Source organism: Prionailurus bengalensis, chromosome B3, assembly GCF_016509475.1.
Source record: "Prionailurus bengalensis isolate Pbe53 chromosome B3, Fcat_Pben_1.1_paternal_pri, whole genome shotgun sequence".
Lineage (NCBI taxonomy): Eukaryota > Metazoa > Chordata > Mammalia > Carnivora > Felidae > Prionailurus > Prionailurus bengalensis.
In genome coordinates, this window is record NC_057355.1 from 94344107 (window position 1) to 94361938 (window position 17832).

The following is a 17832-nucleotide window of genomic DNA, read 5'->3' on the forward strand; positions in this document are numbered from 1 at the left end:
AAGTTATGCAATCTTTGTAGGAGAATCTTATGAATTATTGAAATGGTGAAACAAGAAGCAAGCAGTTACCTAATTTGCCCTTGATGATGAATGGCAGGGATTTAGAGATTAATCTCTTTCTTTGAGATTTATTTTCTGTTAAATGAAGATGTAGACACTGTCATTTGAATTGGACTGGAGTGGAAAACATCTTTCCAAAGTTTATTAGCTTTCCAGCTGTGAATGTAATAAACTGCTTTTTGCAAATTAATGTTTGTTTTTGTTCTTACAGTTTTAGCAATTGTTTTTTATTCTGAGGGACAGAAGTGCAGGTGTTGACTTGGGAATAAAGTACTTCTGTTGTCCATGGTTTAAGGCATTAATTAATAATAGACAATATTTTATATGTAGTGGCAAAAAATCACGACTATTTTGGGAACAGCTTTTATTAATAACGTTACTTATGCTATTTTTATGGTTACATAGCAGGAGAAAACCTTTTTCCTTAAATTCAGAGCAGTGGGCTTTGTTGTTTTGTTTTTGTTTGTTTTAGCTCTCTTCTCTTTGAATTGAACATGCAATGATATTAAATAAAGCATTTTCTTTAGTATTGACTGAAGGTGAATTTTTTTCATCTTCAGAATTTTTAAAAATCTTAATTGGATTATTGGAATCATTAAAAAATAATAGTTATTTTAAATTATAGTAATAATCTTGGGTCACGTGGGTGGCTCAGTAGGTTGGGTGTCTGAGTTTTGGTTTTAGCTCAGGTCATGATCTTGTGGTTCGTGAGTTCAAGCCCCGCCTCAGGTTCTGCTCTGCCGGTGTGGAGCCTGCTTGAGATTCTGTCTCTCCCTCTCTCTCTACCCCTCTCTGCTCATTCTCTCTCTCTCAAAATAAGTAAGTAAACATTAAAAAAATTAAAAAATTGTGGTAATAATCTTAAGTTATTTTATTTTATTTTTTAAAAAATATTTTATTTTTTAAGTAGTCCTACACCCAACATGGGGCTAGAACTCATGACTCTGGGGTCAAGGGTTGTATGCTGTACCAACTGAGCTAGCCAGGGCACCCCAGTAATCTGAAGATTTTCAAGTTTAGCCCCAAATTCTGTCTTACTACTGGCTGATGTAAACACAGAACACTCTTCCTCTCTTCTTTATTACATCTCTAGAACAAGGCTAGATAATAGATGTTCCATAAATATGTGATGAATAGATGTGGCTAAATGAAGATGGTTTAATGATACTTAAGTAGAGCTGTCTTAGTAATGTGCACTTTAACAGAATTATTACAGAGAAATGAAAATCAACCCTTTATGTCCTTTTGATTAGCTCTTTTCTCCAATGAGTCTGGAAGATGTTGTTAGTGTAATATCTAAAAATTAAGTGGGCACCTGGGTGGCTCAGTTGGTTGAGCACCTGACTCTTGATTTTGGCTCAGGTCGTGATCTCACGGCCTGTGAATTTGAGCCCTGTGTCAGGTTCTGTGCTGATGGTGTGGAGCCTGCTTGCGATTATCTCTCCCTCTCTCTCTCTGCCCCTTCCCTGCTTATGCTCTCTCTCTTTCTCAAAATAAGTACATAAATCTTAAAAAAATAAAAATTAAGCAATACTAAGTACCATGAAGAAACAGAAAGCTAAGTTTAATTAAGTCTTATCAGTAACAGTAAACCATATATTCCTAAAGTAGTTATGATGAAATCATCATCAGTGATCCAGGTTTCCAGATTACTGACAGATAATTGACCTATAACATTGTGTATATTTAAGGTAAACAATGTGTTGATTTTGACACTTACGTTTTGAAAAATAATTACCAACATAGCATTAGCTAATATCTTTATCAGGTCACATAATTACCATTTGTGTGTGTGTGTGTGTGTGTGTGTGTGTGTGTGTGTGTTAAAAAATATTTAAGATCTACTTCCTTAGCAACTTTCAAGTATATAACACAGTACTAATTAAATGGAATCATCATGCTATATGTTAGATCCCCAGAACTTATACTTCTTATAGCTGGACCAATATCTCTCCATTTTCTCCAACCCTCAACTGTGATAACCACCATTCTACTCCCTGTTTCTATGAGTTTCACTTTTTTAGACTCCGCATATAGGTGATATCATGTAGTGTTTGTCTTTCTCTGACTTATTTCACTTAGCATAATGCCCTCAAGATCCATCTGTGTTATTGCAAATGGCAGGATTTCCTTCTTTCTTATGGCTGAGTGGTTGGGATTTTCATTACTAAGATAATAACCAGTATAAAAGCAGTTACTTTTCTATCAGTAGCAGAATTTAGTATATCAGCAATTTATCATTGCCACATTCTCTACATTTGTATTCCTATCACACAGCCATACACTCAATACCATGTTTCTCCAGCTATTTTTTGATTCCCAAACCAGGAAGCATGAAAGTAGAATGACTATTTCTAAATATAAAAGGAGTATCATGTTTTCAACTTTATTATGAGCAAGTGAGCCAATGTGTTGAAAACGGTGGCAGTAAATCAAGACCTTATGAGCTTAGATCCTGGTCTTTCTTACTAGCCAGAGGGGACTCAGAAATAGCTTATGTTATGCTTTTATGGTATTACTGACAGTGATAGACTCAGTCTATATGCTAAGCCAGTCTCTCCCTCTCTCATGTGGTTGACACCTAGAGATGTTTCTGAAGTCTGTTCCAGAGACATAGCAATATTTTCATTGGAGGTTAGTTGAATAGTAATAAATCATTGAGTCCCTCAAGCCAAATACACTCCTTTGGCTATAATCTATACAAAGGCCATGGCTAATATTTCATCCGGCTTTGTAGTCCTTTGTGGTTTCTCTATAGTTGTACTTCTAAAGACCCAAAGCATTTGGAGTCTTAGATCTTCAGAGACACATGATATACCTTAATATTTCCTTTGATTTGAAAGCAGAGAAATTTTTAAATGGAAGTTATTGAACAAGAGGACTATGGGACAGATAGGTGTCATCTCAGAAAATATAATAACGAACTTTGATCTTAAGAATAATGTACTAAGTGGGATAATAAAGCTTTCACTGAGTTCAGAGCATTGCCTTGTTAAAAGTAGCTTTCTTGCATTTTTGTACTTTTCTTAAAAAATAAAAGATGGCTTATGTAACTGAAATACATAAGCCTAAAATACATAAGGCTGAACATATTCAGCATGGTTTAATGTGAGTTGTGAGAAAGCGTTCTACATTCTACATGATATGGACCTGCATATAATTATTTTTCTGCATCCTTTTCCTATGAACAGGAAATTCTATGATTTATAGGTCTGGAGATTCTGTTTATATTTTTGAATTTAACAATATTAAAAGTGCTAATGATTAAAAAGCCGGTAAGAGAGTAGGGAGAATTGTACTACATGCCTTGAATGTATGGTTTTATTTTCTTTCTTAAAATACTCTTCACCCCCAAGTTACATCTTCTGATTACAAAATTGATAAATGTTCAATAAAAAGAATTTGGGAACTATAGAAAACTATTAAGGAAAAAAAATCACCCTTCAGAGATAACCACTCTTAGTTAATAGTTTGAAATTTATTTTCAGTTTAAAAGTTGCATATTTTCAAAACATAATTTGTAAATATATCTTAAGTGTATTTAAATCTTTTTTTTCATGTAGGAAACTGAGAATTACTGGGTCAGAAGTAATTAATATTGTAGAGATTCTTTAAAAAAATTTTTTTTACATTTATTTATTTTTGAGTGACAGAGACAGAGCACAAGTGGGGGGAGGGCAGAGATAGAAGGAGACACAGAATCTGAAACAGGCTCTAGGCTCTGAGCTATCAGCACAGAGCCCAACGCGGGGCTCTAATCCACAAACTGTGAGATCATGACCTGAGCTGAAGTCGAATGCTCAACCGAATGCGCCACCCAGGAGCTCCTGTAGAGATTCTTAATAAGTATTTACATTGTTCTCAGAAATTTGTTTTACTGGATAAGGATCAATTTTGGTCTTTGGTAAATTTTTAATGACTTTTTAAAATCATATTTAGCATCATGATTACATTTAAATAATTTAAAATTTACCCTAGGAACTCAATATCTTTGTGCCAAGATATGCAACTTAATTACCTAAGTCAATTCATGTATTGTAAGTAAGAGTGTAAAAGGCATGTGGACAGATTTCTTTGAAGTCCTGTTGCCAGCCTGTTTCATGTGTTTGGACATTTGTTGATATCTCCATTCTGAAGAGTCAAAGCCCTGAAAGTCTTTTAAGGGGTTTAATTGTATTAAAGGTATATTGTTGTATCTTGCATACACTTGAATGACTTTTAAAAATATCACATTTAGAATTTTGACCTTGTTGCTTTTACTCTACTTCCAGGTGAAGCTCAAAAGTACGCATTTCCTCATTAGCTCAGTTTGGGAAAATGTCCTAGTGAGCTTAATAAATTTTGATAAATTGTTTTAAGCAATTCTTTGTAAATGATTAAATTTTATTAACTTGGTTAAGATCAGTAAAAAAAAAATATGGTAAATTTGAATATAAGTGATGTGTATGCAAAATAGTTCTTAAAAACAACAAAAAAAACCCCACCATTCCAAAAAACAAAAATTGAAAACCATAACAAACCCAAACCTGAGAGTGAGCATCTGGACTGAAGGGGTTACTTGTCAGCATGTGACGAACACTTGCTTGAACCCATTTATTCTTTGGGTTATTGTTTAAGTGAACATGATTATAAATCATTGCTAGAGTAGCAACTCAATTTAGGGCATTGTTTTCTATTTTTTGTTTATCTGTATGTTAAGATAGTTGGGGTAAAACTATATTTCCACTGTTAGTTTATATTAGTAATTTCAATTTTGAAAGGAAGGAAGGGAGACTGAAGATCTTCACATCACTTAATGTTCAAAATGCCAGAGAAAGTCTCATGTCACAATAACAGACCTCACTCCCGAACAGACAGCCTACTTATTCCAGCAAATGTTAATTAGGAGTGTTGTTTTAATGTCAATGATAATTGACATTTGGTTCAATGTCAATGATAATATCTTGCCTAAGAGTTAAAATTAAAGAATTACTTCGTGGGGATGCCTGGGTAGCCTCCTAGGATAAGCATCCGACTCTTGATTTCGCTCAGGTCGTAATCTCAGGGTTCATGAGAGTGAGTCCTGAGTTGGGCTCTGCACTGACCGTGCAGAGCCTGCTTGGGATTCTGTCTCCTTCTCGCTCTGCCCCTCCCCTGCTCTCTCTCTCTCTCTCTCTCTCTCAAAATAAATAAATAAGCATTTTAAAAAGAGTTACTTTGTAGAGGGCCTTAAAATATTAAGATAACCTTTTTCTTTTCTGTATTTATTTTTTATGTATTTTTTTTAAAGTTTATTTATTTTGAGAGAGACAGAGACAACATGGATGAGAGAGAGGCAGAGACAGAGGGAGAGAGAAAGAATCCCAAGCAGGCTCTGTGCTGCTAGTACAGAGCCTGACATGGAGCTCAAATTCCTGAAATGGTGAGATCGTGACCTGAGCATAAATTAAGTCGGTCACTTAACTGACTGAGGCACCCAGATGCCCCAACCTTTTTTCTTTTAAAAGTAAGAATATTTATTGTGGACCATTTGAGAACACATAGCATAGAAAAAAGAAAACAAGCTCACCTATCACACCATTAGCTAATATAATCTTCATTTATATTTCTGATATTTAATACTATTTATAAGTGGAATCATAACATATGTACTATTGTTGAACACTCAGTATCTCATTACCTGTTAATACGTGTGTTAATATACCAAAGCTAAGTTTATTACAGCTCATTGTAGTAAGAAAGTCAACACCTTGACAGAGTCTTGGCAGTGACTCAAAATGGGGGACATTAGGTATTTGCAGAGTTTTAGGCCTGGGATGAGTGATACTGTATTTTGTCAGTTAGCATTTATAATTATTAGAATCAGACACTTTTGTGTTGAATTTTAATATGTTTATGACACATCATGTATTGTTATTACTGTTATTTATCCATTCCCTGGCACTTTTATAGACAGATTGAAAGGTATTTTGAATTAAATAAAATTTTTATGTTTACCTATTTGAAACTAGCTTTTCCCAGTGGTAGGGCTGCCAGTTGTTTAATTGGATTGTTTCCGGTCTTTACTGGGTTGAGAATGAACTTCAACATCAGTATTGTACCCTCAGGGGAAATCTCAACCTGGTGGCTCAATTAACAAGTGAATTGTGGGCAGTCACCTCTTAAATGGGAAGGTCGGAAGGATTAAATTCTGATACTGAATATAGCATACTTATATGAATGAAAGGCAACTCCAGAAATGACATTCATAAGCACCCTCCTCTCAAGTACCATACAGGGTAATGATTTCCCCCCATTGATAAATTGACTATAGTGCACTAGGTGATCAGGTATATTTTGCTGTTGTGTTAAAAAAACAACCTGTCCCTTTAAAAGTATCTAATGATCATACCCTAACTAAGCAGACTCTATCTCATTAGTGAATTTGTAGTAGCAACAGAGAATCTTTAGCATTTATAATTGTTATGGTAAGAGACAAGTTCATTTCAGAATGACAATTCCAGAAAGATGCTACATTATGCAGAAATATATTTCAGGGTTATAAATACTTGTCAATAGGAGAGAGGTTTGTTTGATTTTATTATCCTGTCAAGTTGACAGAATATAAGCACACTTGTAATAATTAAGGTCTCTGTCTTCATAATTTGAAATACTGGAGGGGCACCTCAGTGGCTCAGTCGGATAAGCATCTGACTTTGGCTCAGGTCATAATTTCACGGTCTGTGAGTTCAAGCCCTGCATTGGGCTTTGTACTGACAACTCAGAGCCTGGAGCCTGCTTCAGATTCTGTGTTTCCCTTTGTCTCTGTCCCTCTCCCTTTGTACTCTGTCTCTCTCTGTCTCTCTCAAAAATAAACATTAAAAAAAATAAAGTACTGGATATATTATTTTAAGTTTATTTATTTATTTTGAGACAGAGAGACTGAGTGAGCATAAGCAGGGTAGGGGCAGAGAGAGAGAGAGGATCTCAAGCAGGCTCTGAGCTGTCAGGGCAGAGCCCGATGCAGGACTCAAACCCACAAACTGGGAGATCATTACTTGAGCTGAAGTCAAGAATCATATGCTTAACAGACTAAGCTGCCCAGGTGCCCAAAATACTGGATATTTTTAACAGACCTGGTAGATTTGACCAGTTTACCACAGTTTAGTAATTTGCTTAAAGCATTCTTATTCTAAGCAATTATACATTTAAGGAATCCAAGCCAACCTAAGGGAAAATAACTGTCAATCAAATGATACTTTGTACACACTATGTCAGTGCTTGTGACAAGTGATTTTTAAGTCAGTTTTACCAAGGTGGGCTGAGTGATTTTAAGATGGGCCTTGTAAAGTGGGGATCAGGTTGATTGGGAAGATTTTATGACATAAAATCTTTGGATTGGATGGATAGGGCACAGTGCATCTTGAAGGGAGACTGCGAAGTGAGCTGTCTTCCCCAGTGAGAAATGTTGTCTCAGAAATTAATTTTCAGAGTCCTCCAAGCAGTAATTTATTGGTTCATTGTCTTAACTTTCATGGGCAAATTGCTTAATCATGTTGACCCAGGTGGTCTTAGTTCTTGGTCCTAATTGGTTATGTCATACTGATACAAGTGGTTGCAGTTGTCACTGTTTTGTAAACCTTTTTTTAAAAAATGTAATGTTTATTTATTTTTCAGAAAGAGAGAGAGCATGAGCATGGGAAGGACAGAGAGAGAGAGAGGAGACACAGAATCTGAAGCAGACTCCAGGCTCTGAGCTGTCAGCACAGAGCCTGACGCGGGGCTCGAACTCACAAACCATGAGATTGTGACCTGAGCTGAAGTCAGACACTCAACTCACTGAACCACCCAGGTGCCCCTGTAAGCCTTTTTCTTAACATATATATCCTGAAAGTTAATCCAAGAAGGCATGAATCTCAGGCAAGCATAATCACCTCTCCTTGGAGAGGATCTTAAAATATACACAGAAAGGATAGTTTTAATGGGGAAAACTTTATATTTTTATCTGGGCAAATGCCTAAAAAGTTGTGTGTATGGTTTATCCTTGAGATTGAACCAGAGCCTCTCTTTCCAGCCCTAAAATCCCATCTTAACCCTAATTATCAACCAAACCTGAAACAATAGCTCAGTCAGGTGCTTGAATGAGCAAAAGAAAGGGAGTGCGCTGGCCAGATATCAACCAGATACCAGGGGCCTGACTCTGTACAAGTAAAGATTCCTATATTATATACTCTTATGGAATCCTATTGTTTCTTCTTCATAGCCCATTATTTCAGTTGGTAATGAAATATATATTTAGTTACTGATTGAAAATTTCGAGTGAGCAAGAATATTTCTGCTTTGCTTGCTGTAACATTAGTGCAGGGCCTGGCGAGTGACAACAATAAAAGCTTACTGGGTTCCACTATGCAGCAGTCACTGTTCTAAGTACTTTATTAAGTCATTTAATTCTTGAACAGTCTATTGAAGTAGGTACTACAGCTCTTCCCATTTTACAGATAGGGAACTTGAAGCACAGACACGTTAAGTAACTTGAGTCATTATTATGTAGCTAGTAAGTAGCAAAGCAAAGAATCAAGCAGATTCTAGCACTCACTAAATATTTATTGAATAGATGGAGTGAATGAGTTGCAAAAAGCTCTTTTGGATTAAGATGAAAACAGTAGTGCAATACGGTGCCCTTAGCCCTATAGCTAGAATATTTATACATACTAAGTACAAAACACATTATTAGGGGATGATATAGACGTATTTGAGTAAACTAAAAGAAAGGCAGCATCATGGAATCATTTATAAATGAAACACTTACTTCACTGAGGGCTCTAAAAAAAAACTGTTCAGATTCAATCCCCATCCTTTAAGTCTCCCAAAAGGTTACTGCCAAAACTATCAAAGGGAAATGAAGTGTTCTGGTTCAGCAGGTGAGCAAGCTAGGTGACTCTCCTTCTGCTTCCCCTTTGGTGGTTTGTCATGCTTTATGAAACAAGTACCTTGTAGAACCATCTATAGCTTAATCTGTTGGGATATAATATTTTTGTAAAACAACTCAGATATCAAAAACCCTAGTTTTCCCTTTTGGGTTTTTGACTTACCCATTTTTTCATGCTTTCAAATATACTGTTCTCTAAGAAATGAATTTTAAAACTAGAGCATAGCCTGATAGCTTTTTCCTTCTCGCTCACCTTGATATTTCTTGTTTCCTTAGCATGCTAAATTTCAATCTTCAATGCACAACAAAACCTGACCAACTCCCCAAACCCCCATTCTTAGTAAATATGTATAAGATCTTAGAAATGTTTAAAAATAAATATTAGGGCATAGCTGTCTCCCCCTGTAACATGTCTATATTTGTTTCTCATTTCAACCAGCTCAGGATTTTGTTTTAGTGGAAGTTGACTGGTCTTTTAAGAACTTTAGCTACCATTGAAAATTTGTATTGGCAGGATTAATTGCAGAGAATTGCTTCCAGGGGTTTGCTATAATTTACAACTTGGAGTTACTTCTCTAATACTTTGATGTTTGAAATAGAATCATTTGTGATTTTCCAAATATGATACATAATGTTTCACAGGGTTCAAAAGTTTCATTTGAAATTTGGACTTTCATTTGTAATTTGAAAGATAGCCTGTAGTGTAAAATGACCAGTGAAAGGCATTAAAAATTACTATCTACTATTAGAGTAATGTCATGGTTGTTGCAAATCACCACAATGGAAGTTAACCAGCAGTTGGTATTGTAATTTCATATATCCTTGTCTTAGAGTATTCAGAGTGACTTACTTTCAGCCAGAAGACTTGTGCTATACTTGGATAAGCTTAGGTGGAAAATAGCCAGTAAGAGTAGTAGCGCTGTGTAAAAGGAGATTTGTGACTTCCTTCTTGGTATAATTTGAACGATGCTAAAATTCATGGAGTCATAGAGTTTAGAAGAATTCTGGGCATGGGGTGACTCTCATGAATGATCATGTCTGGGTGAGGTGTTGCATTGGCTTAGGTAGCCAAGTAATAGTTGATAGTGATAAAGGGTGAAAGGTATTGTCACGGAGGAGGTAGAGTCATACAAAGGATAAATAAGGCCTGCTTTATAATTTTGCATAGTGTTTGACTTGTCCATCTATTTTCATTAAGAACTAGGGTATGGACAGTGACATTCTAGATTCTACTGGGGACCAAAGCCAATCTCAGAAGGGACAGCTTTAAACCTTGAAAATGTTTATGAAGGCATTTCATGATCTGAGTGACTTTCACACATTAGATACTATGTTGGATGAATGAATGCAATGGTGTGTAGAAAGAAGAGGCTAGGAGAGGAAGGTAAACATGGAATTACTTTGTTCTAGAAAGCAATGACTGTGATCTTTTTCTCTTATATATATCTACCCTGCCACATACTTTGAAAAATGACTACTTGGAATATTATTTGGCTTTAGGAAATAAGAATTTATTTGCTAATCAAATAATATTTATCAGTGATATATGGCAGTGATGTTCTAGGTCCTGGGAATATAGGGAGGTGGAAAGAGTCAGTCAAATAACATATACTAAGTGGTGATAAAGTCAGGGTGAAGACAATGATGAAGGTTTCTCACCATAGAATAGTCAGGTTAAGTCTCTCAATAGGCTGATATTTGAGCAGAGACTTGGGTGAAGTTAAGAGGCTGGCTGAGTAGATACCTGAAAGAACATTCCAGGGAGAATAAAGAGGTAGATGTTGCAAATCATTTGGCTCCCATAGTGCTCCAGCATCTGTTTGCCACAAGCTGCCTTGAGCTCCAGGACCCCATGTAGTATATCCCATAATTCTGTCTCCTTGAGGAAGAACCTATATTTTACTTCTTTATTGCTCATCTGTTAACAATAGTCACTCCCTTTTATTGAGTGCTAATCAAGGTACCAGTTACTGATTAATTTATTCCTCACAACATTCCTATTTTTTTAATTATAAAGTTTCTTTAATATTTCTTTTGAGAGAGAGAGAGAGAGAGAGAGAGAGAGAGAGAGAGAGAGAGAGAATGAACAGGGGAAGTGCAGAGAAAGAGGGAGAAAGAGAATCCCAAGCAGGCTCCACACTGTAGCATGGAGCCTGATACAGGACTCATATTCACGAACTGTGAGATCATGACCTGAGCTGAAATCAAGAGTTGGATGCTTAATCGACTGAGTCACACAGGTGTCCCAACAACTCTGTTAAGGAGGCATTACTATCTCCATTTTACAGAAAAGAAAACCAAAAGTCTAAGAGGTCACATAATTTAACATCACATAATAATTCCAGATTTCTGGGACTGAAAGGAGATTTTCTAATTCTGAAGCCCATTTTGCATTTATTTGGCTCATCTCAGAAAGAGCTAGTATATCTATATGCAAAATCACGTTAATGGGTCAGTATTTTTAAACATTTTATTTTTAAGCTAATTGTAGGTTCACATGCAGTTGTAAAGAATAATACAGAGAGAGATCCTGTGTCCCTGTTACTCTAATTTCCCTAATGATAACATCCTGCAAAACTATAAGGCAATGGGAAAAAGGAGAATTGAGGCAAATCTTAAAGATTGTATAAAACTATAGGATAATATTGGTACTTGGCATTGACACAACCCATTGATTATTGTTCAGATTTCCCCAGTTTTACTTGTATTTGTGTGTGTGTGTGTGTGTGTGTGTGTGTGTGTGTGTGTATTTAGTTCCACACAATTGTAGCACATGTATAGATTCATGTGTCCATCATCACAGGTAAGATCTAGAACAGTTCCATCACCACAAATATCCCTTGTGTTGTTCTTTTACAACTGCATCCATTCCCCCTTCCCCAATTCCTTCATTCTTAACCCCTGGCAATCATTAATCTGTTCTCCATTTCTATAATTTTGTGATTTTGAAAATATTATATAAATGGAATAATATAGTATGTAACCTTTGGTTTTTCTTTTCACTTAGCATAATCATCTAAGAATTTATCCAAGTTGTTGTGTGAATTAATACTTCATTTCTTTTCACTGCTGAGTAGTATTCCATGGTATACATGTACCACAGTATGATTAACCATTTGCTGAGTTAATATTTTATTGTTCTTAGGAAATATGTATATTTTAATAAGGGCTACCTAAAGACAATATCTTAAGTCTAAGTAGAGATTTTAAAATCTTCCTGGAAGATAATGGTCTTGGGTTACTCTTTGATTATAGCATGTAAGTGGAGGATGGCGGGAAACCTACTTTTCCATTTTATGCTTGATCTCACTGACAGTATTAAAAATGATGCTGCAGTGTACATTCTGTAACTGGATGAGATACATTGCTTTGCAGGAGAAAAAACTTTTCCATCTCATGCATCCTGTCTCAAATTTATAAGAAGGGAAAAAGGGTTGCCATGTAAACAAGCATGTTCTTGTTCTTCTCAGAGAGGGAAAACAGGAATGAGAAATGATACATCTATCTTTTTAGAATTCCCTTATGGATAGACTCAAATGGTTGTTCCTGGCTGGTTACTCTCCACTCTAACCAAGCATCTCCACTGTCATCTTTTATAAATTTTAAGTGGGCCAGATTTGTGGATTACTTCCTACTGAACATATAGAAACATATAGAAACATATAGAAAATCTTTGCATGATGCAAATGGTTGTTTTTATTTTTTAAAAGTATATTTCCTACTTGCGTCTTCACTCCGACTTGTTTTTCAGGTCTCAGTTGCTGGTCCTCTTACCGTGTTTTTGATTCTAACTGGTTACCCTACTTGATTTCCACTTACTTTACCTAAATAGAACTTAAGATCTGCATCTTTAAGCCTTACCTTAATTCTTTTTTGTTTCGTTTTTTTTTTTTTTTCCCATTGCATGAAAAGACCATTGATACTTATGCTCTGGCCAGCTGGGGTTTAAAGAGAAAATCTGTGTAATATTGTGTTGTATTTGAGGGAGGCCATATGAACCTTTGCTTTTAACCCTAATAGCCTAGATTGCTATGAAGAGGAGAGTAACACTTCTATTTCTATATTAATTCAGTTAGTACTTGTTGAGCATTTACGTAGTGTGAGACAGCATGCCAGGTGTTGTGATGGCCACAGAGGTGCATTGGCCTTCAAAGAATATGTCTCAATAACAAAGGTAAGACAGGTCTATTATTGGAGAGCAAGATGCTGAGAGTTAATGAAAACCTGACAGGATGATGAAGATCTGTTGACCCTGCTTTTGTCATAATATCAACTTGACATCCGTGTCACCTCCTCCAGCTTATAGAACACACTCAGTTTTCATTGATATTCTTTTTTAATCTTCATATTTCTTGTCTATAGATTAAGTCAGTGAATCTCAGACATGTGGAGATAGAGTTCAAGAACAAATCCAGAACTTTATCAAGGGAATTTACATTCTCATTTATTATTATATTTTTGTAGTAAGAGCTTTAGGTTTTAAAACGTTACCTAAGTCTGTATGGTCTACCTTGTGACTGTGTGATGCGGAGGTGAAGAATTTAGGAATCCATTTCAATAATTTTATTTTCCTTTAATATAATAATCCTCAAAAGAAATACTTTTTTCTCCTATGAAGGGCATGAATTAACTAACTCTCCTTCCATGGATATAATTTTGAATTATGTTGCTTGGAGGTTAAATCAGGAGAACTGCATATAAGTATATGAATGTTTAAATAATTATCGTTAATTTAAGCGTCCTTAAGAGAGCTTTAGCTGCTCAAGTGAGCATTTGCTTAATTTAAATTGAATTAAAAATAATCTTTGGGAGAAACAGTTTCTAAAGTGCAACTTGAATTTCATGGAAATGGGAGGAATAAGATGTTTTGTTGCAAAGATCTAATATTGCAAGGATGGTATTTTGAGCCACCCTGATGCAGATATGCCTGAATATTAGATTGGTACAAAATTACATTGTCAAATGATGCTCCAGAGGGGCAGAAAAGTTTCTGCCAAAGGTTTCTTTCCTGCGGCCAGAGAGCTCTATGAAAGTTACATTTCTTGCTTTCAAATTTAGGAACATCTAGGAAATTACCTGAAGGATAATTTTATGTAGAGTATATTAAAATATTCCAATTTTGCTCACCTTCCAGGTGGCTGAGCAGAACTCCTAGGAAAGAAGATTACATAAGGGCCTAATAAATGACATGAAATAGGTGCCAAAGCAACCTCTTTGTTTTAGAAATGTATTTTTGGAGAATTGCATTAGTAAACGAATATATATGGTATGTTTTCTCAAGGGAATTACCTGGGCATGATTTGATTCCTAAAATCACTCTTTCTGGTTTGCCACCCTATTTTAATGGGAAAAGCACTACTAGAAGTGAGAGAAGAAAATGGTGAGAGGAACAGTCATGGGAAAGAGTTAGGGGAAATGAACATGATTGTTACAAATGTGTGTACGGTCTTTTGTACTGGCTCTCTATCATCATTATACCTTGAATACTGGTGTCAGAAAGAGCACAAGACTGTCCTGACTTTGATTACCATGAAGGTGGTCAGGCAGCTGAGGAAAAACAAGCAACTGAAAAATTCAGCTGAAGACCTCAAGAAAAGGCCCTAGGCAGTTTGCAAAAATTTGGGAAGCTTAATTGACTAGGGGGCATCGAATTGGGAGAGGGGTTCAAGTCAAATTTACCTAGATCTCCAGAGCTGGAGAACCTGCACAGAAGAATTAACATAACTGGCTTGGGACTGCTATAGAAAGTTCTGTTAGCAAGGTTAGCCGTTATCTGATGACTGGATACTCAGATTTTCAGAATGTTCCCACCATTCCCTAACTGATCAGGGTCATTTACTGTGCCAAAGTGTTTATGCAAACATTATGGCTTATGCTTAACACCTGCTTTCATTCTGGGAGTCTGGAATTTTGGTATGTGTTAGGCAGAGGTGCCCCCAATGAAAACCTTGGACAGTGAGTCTCTAATGAGATTCCCTGATAGGCAACATTTCATACACATCACACAATTTGGTGCTGGAAAAATTAAGTCATCCTATCTGACTACACAAGGAGAAGACTCTTGAAATCTTGAGCCTGTTTCCTCCAGAATTTGCTCATGTTTCTTTTCCCTTTATGGATTTTGCTTTGTATCTTTGCACTGTAATAGGTCATAACTATATGTACTGTGAGTTCTAGCAAATCACTGAATTTGGAGGGGGATTTGGGGACCTCCCAACACAGAACCCTAACTGGAACAGGTTTGTAGATGAAATGAAAGTTGTAATATAGGTGTATGATACATTCTGGAATTTAAATCAGGGATGAGTTTGGAATAGCTAAAAAGCTATTATTTAAAATCTAATATTTAAACTCTTGACAACCTGGTCCAGGAATTTGTATGTACTAAGGTCCTTCTATGTAAGGCAAGTGGGGCCCAACTCCCAACATGAACTGAATCTGGTGAATTTAATTTACTAGAAGAGTAGTGGACAACTTGTTAATGGAAAATCTCTAAATAGACGTTTTGGTGGAAAACTCTTGTTCTAGCAGTGCAGATACAGATAAGGGGAGAAGGTCTCATTGTTGGCATTTTAAAGACTAACATTCACCATTCATAGTTAATATCATAAGTGTTTCTTAGTTAAACGTAAACAAAATTCCTTTCGCGTTTCTTCTTTGCTGAATGTTATTCTTAAAGATGGTGCTCTTGTTGATAGCAAACTGTATTAAAAGCCAAAGCAAGATATTCTTACATCCAAGGGAAGATGTTAACTGAAATCATAAATATCTGCAATTTAGTGTTAGCAGCTAGTCTGGCTTGCACAATCAGTGTTTAAGAGGGAAAAGTCCTCTATTTAGAGAAATACACTCCCTTATTTAAAAAAATCACAATAAACAACTTTCAGTCTTTTAAGGGACTGTCGAAAAAAAGTGTTCAACTGTTCCTTGACTTGCCTATTCTCTAAAGTAGGAAAATCTGCCTTTGAAACTAATAATGTGCAGTTTAGTTATATGACTCTTATTGGTGTTTTGTCACTTAAGGCTTTATGAAAGCCCTTAGAGGCTACTACTGTGCAACAAGATTAGCATAGAGAATATTGATTCCTTACATTAATGAACAAAACTGGAATTATACCCTGCCTTGTTACCCTGTTGTGGGACCTGAATTAGAGGAGAGAGCCTTGGAATCATGTGGTCTTGGTTCTGCCTCATTTTTACCATCCCCTGCTGATTAGCATTTTCACATACTGGTAAAATAACTGGCATATTTCTCAAAAAGAGAGTACAGTTGGAACTTTTATATAATTAACTCGGACATTTTAAATTCAGTTATTTGGGAGGGAGATGAGGGTGTGAATTCACCCTGTATGTGTAGATGGGGTCTTTAAATTAGGGCAACTTAGCATCAAATAGGATGATCATATAGCTTTTTTTAAAAATTTTTTTAACGTTTATTTATTTTTGAGACAGAGAGAGAGAGAGAGAGCGCATGAACAGGGGAGGGGCAGAGAGAGAGGGAGACACAGAATCCGAAACAGGCTCCAGGCTCTGAGCTGGCAGCACAGAGCACAATGCGGGGCTCGAACTCACAGACCGCGAGATCATGACCCGAGCCGAAGTCGGCCGCTCAACCGACTGAGCCACCCAGGCGCCCCGATCATATAGCTTATTTAGCTGACACTTTTGAGAATGAAAAGAGAACAATTAATACTTACACGGGGACAATTAAACAGTGGGACTGTTCCTGGGACAACTGAGACATGTGGTCATTCCAGCTTTGAACACTTACTTGGTTTTTCCTGTCCTGAGTACTAGGGAATTTATTAAATTGTGAAGTATTTTAGATGTTGTGGGAGAAAATACTCAGCAAACCTGTGTTCGTTGATACTAAAACATGGCCTCAGAATACCCTGACACTTCTCTCATTGAGAGGTGGGGTCTAAGACACCACCCTTTGAATCTGGGTGTGCTTGTCACTGCTTGACCAATAGAGAGTATGATGGAAGCAACCTTGTGATTTCCATGGCTGGGTCAATAGATGATGTAGCTTGTTCCCTGGGACACTCCTCTTTGGAGCCCTAAACTGGCATGTAAGAAATCTGACCACCCTAAGGCTGTCCAGCTGTGAAGAAGGAAAGCCATATGGAGAGGGCACATGGAGTTAACGGGTCATCAGTCCTAATCTTCAGGTCATCCCAGCTTAGATAAATGTAAGTAGGTGAACCTTCAGGTTGATGGGCTGCAAGAGAACAGTCAGGAAAGAATTCTTGAGATGTTTTCAGTGTAAAAAGGTGCTTCTATTATAGCACAGGGACAGGACCCATGGCAGAAAGAGCTGCACTGGGATTGTGAGGAGTAACTGATTGTATACTTTTTAGTAAGTGGGGGTTAGAGATAGGGTAAGTCTCTACGGAATTTGTGCGTGTTAAAAGCAAGGTCTCCAGGACCTTGGAGGGCTAGCTGCTGTTAAGATAAGTTTCTTTACTACTGTCTAGTAAAACATTAGTCATGAGACCCTTCAGATGTATGTCAGTGGGCCATATGTTTGAAAGGTAATTGCTAACATATATCTTGGGGGGTGTTTATGGCTATCAGAGGAAAGTAGCATTTGCAAGAGCAGAGCTATAGTGGTAAAACATTAAAGGAAGTCCTTGAGGGAGCTGTAGGAGTGTTACAATCTGTGTGCTTCAAGAATCCTACCTGGAGACTATGAGCCACAGCAAAGTTTGGCCTTTGTTCCTTTTTCCCCCCATCAACGTGATTCCACTTTGTAGCCTTGTAGCCCACCAGGTCTTCCCAGCTGAGGCCAGTGTTGTTATGAAGCAGAGATGAGCCATTCCTGTATTACTCTTTTTAAATTTCAGATGCACCTAAAACATAAGAATAATAAAGTGGTTATGTTA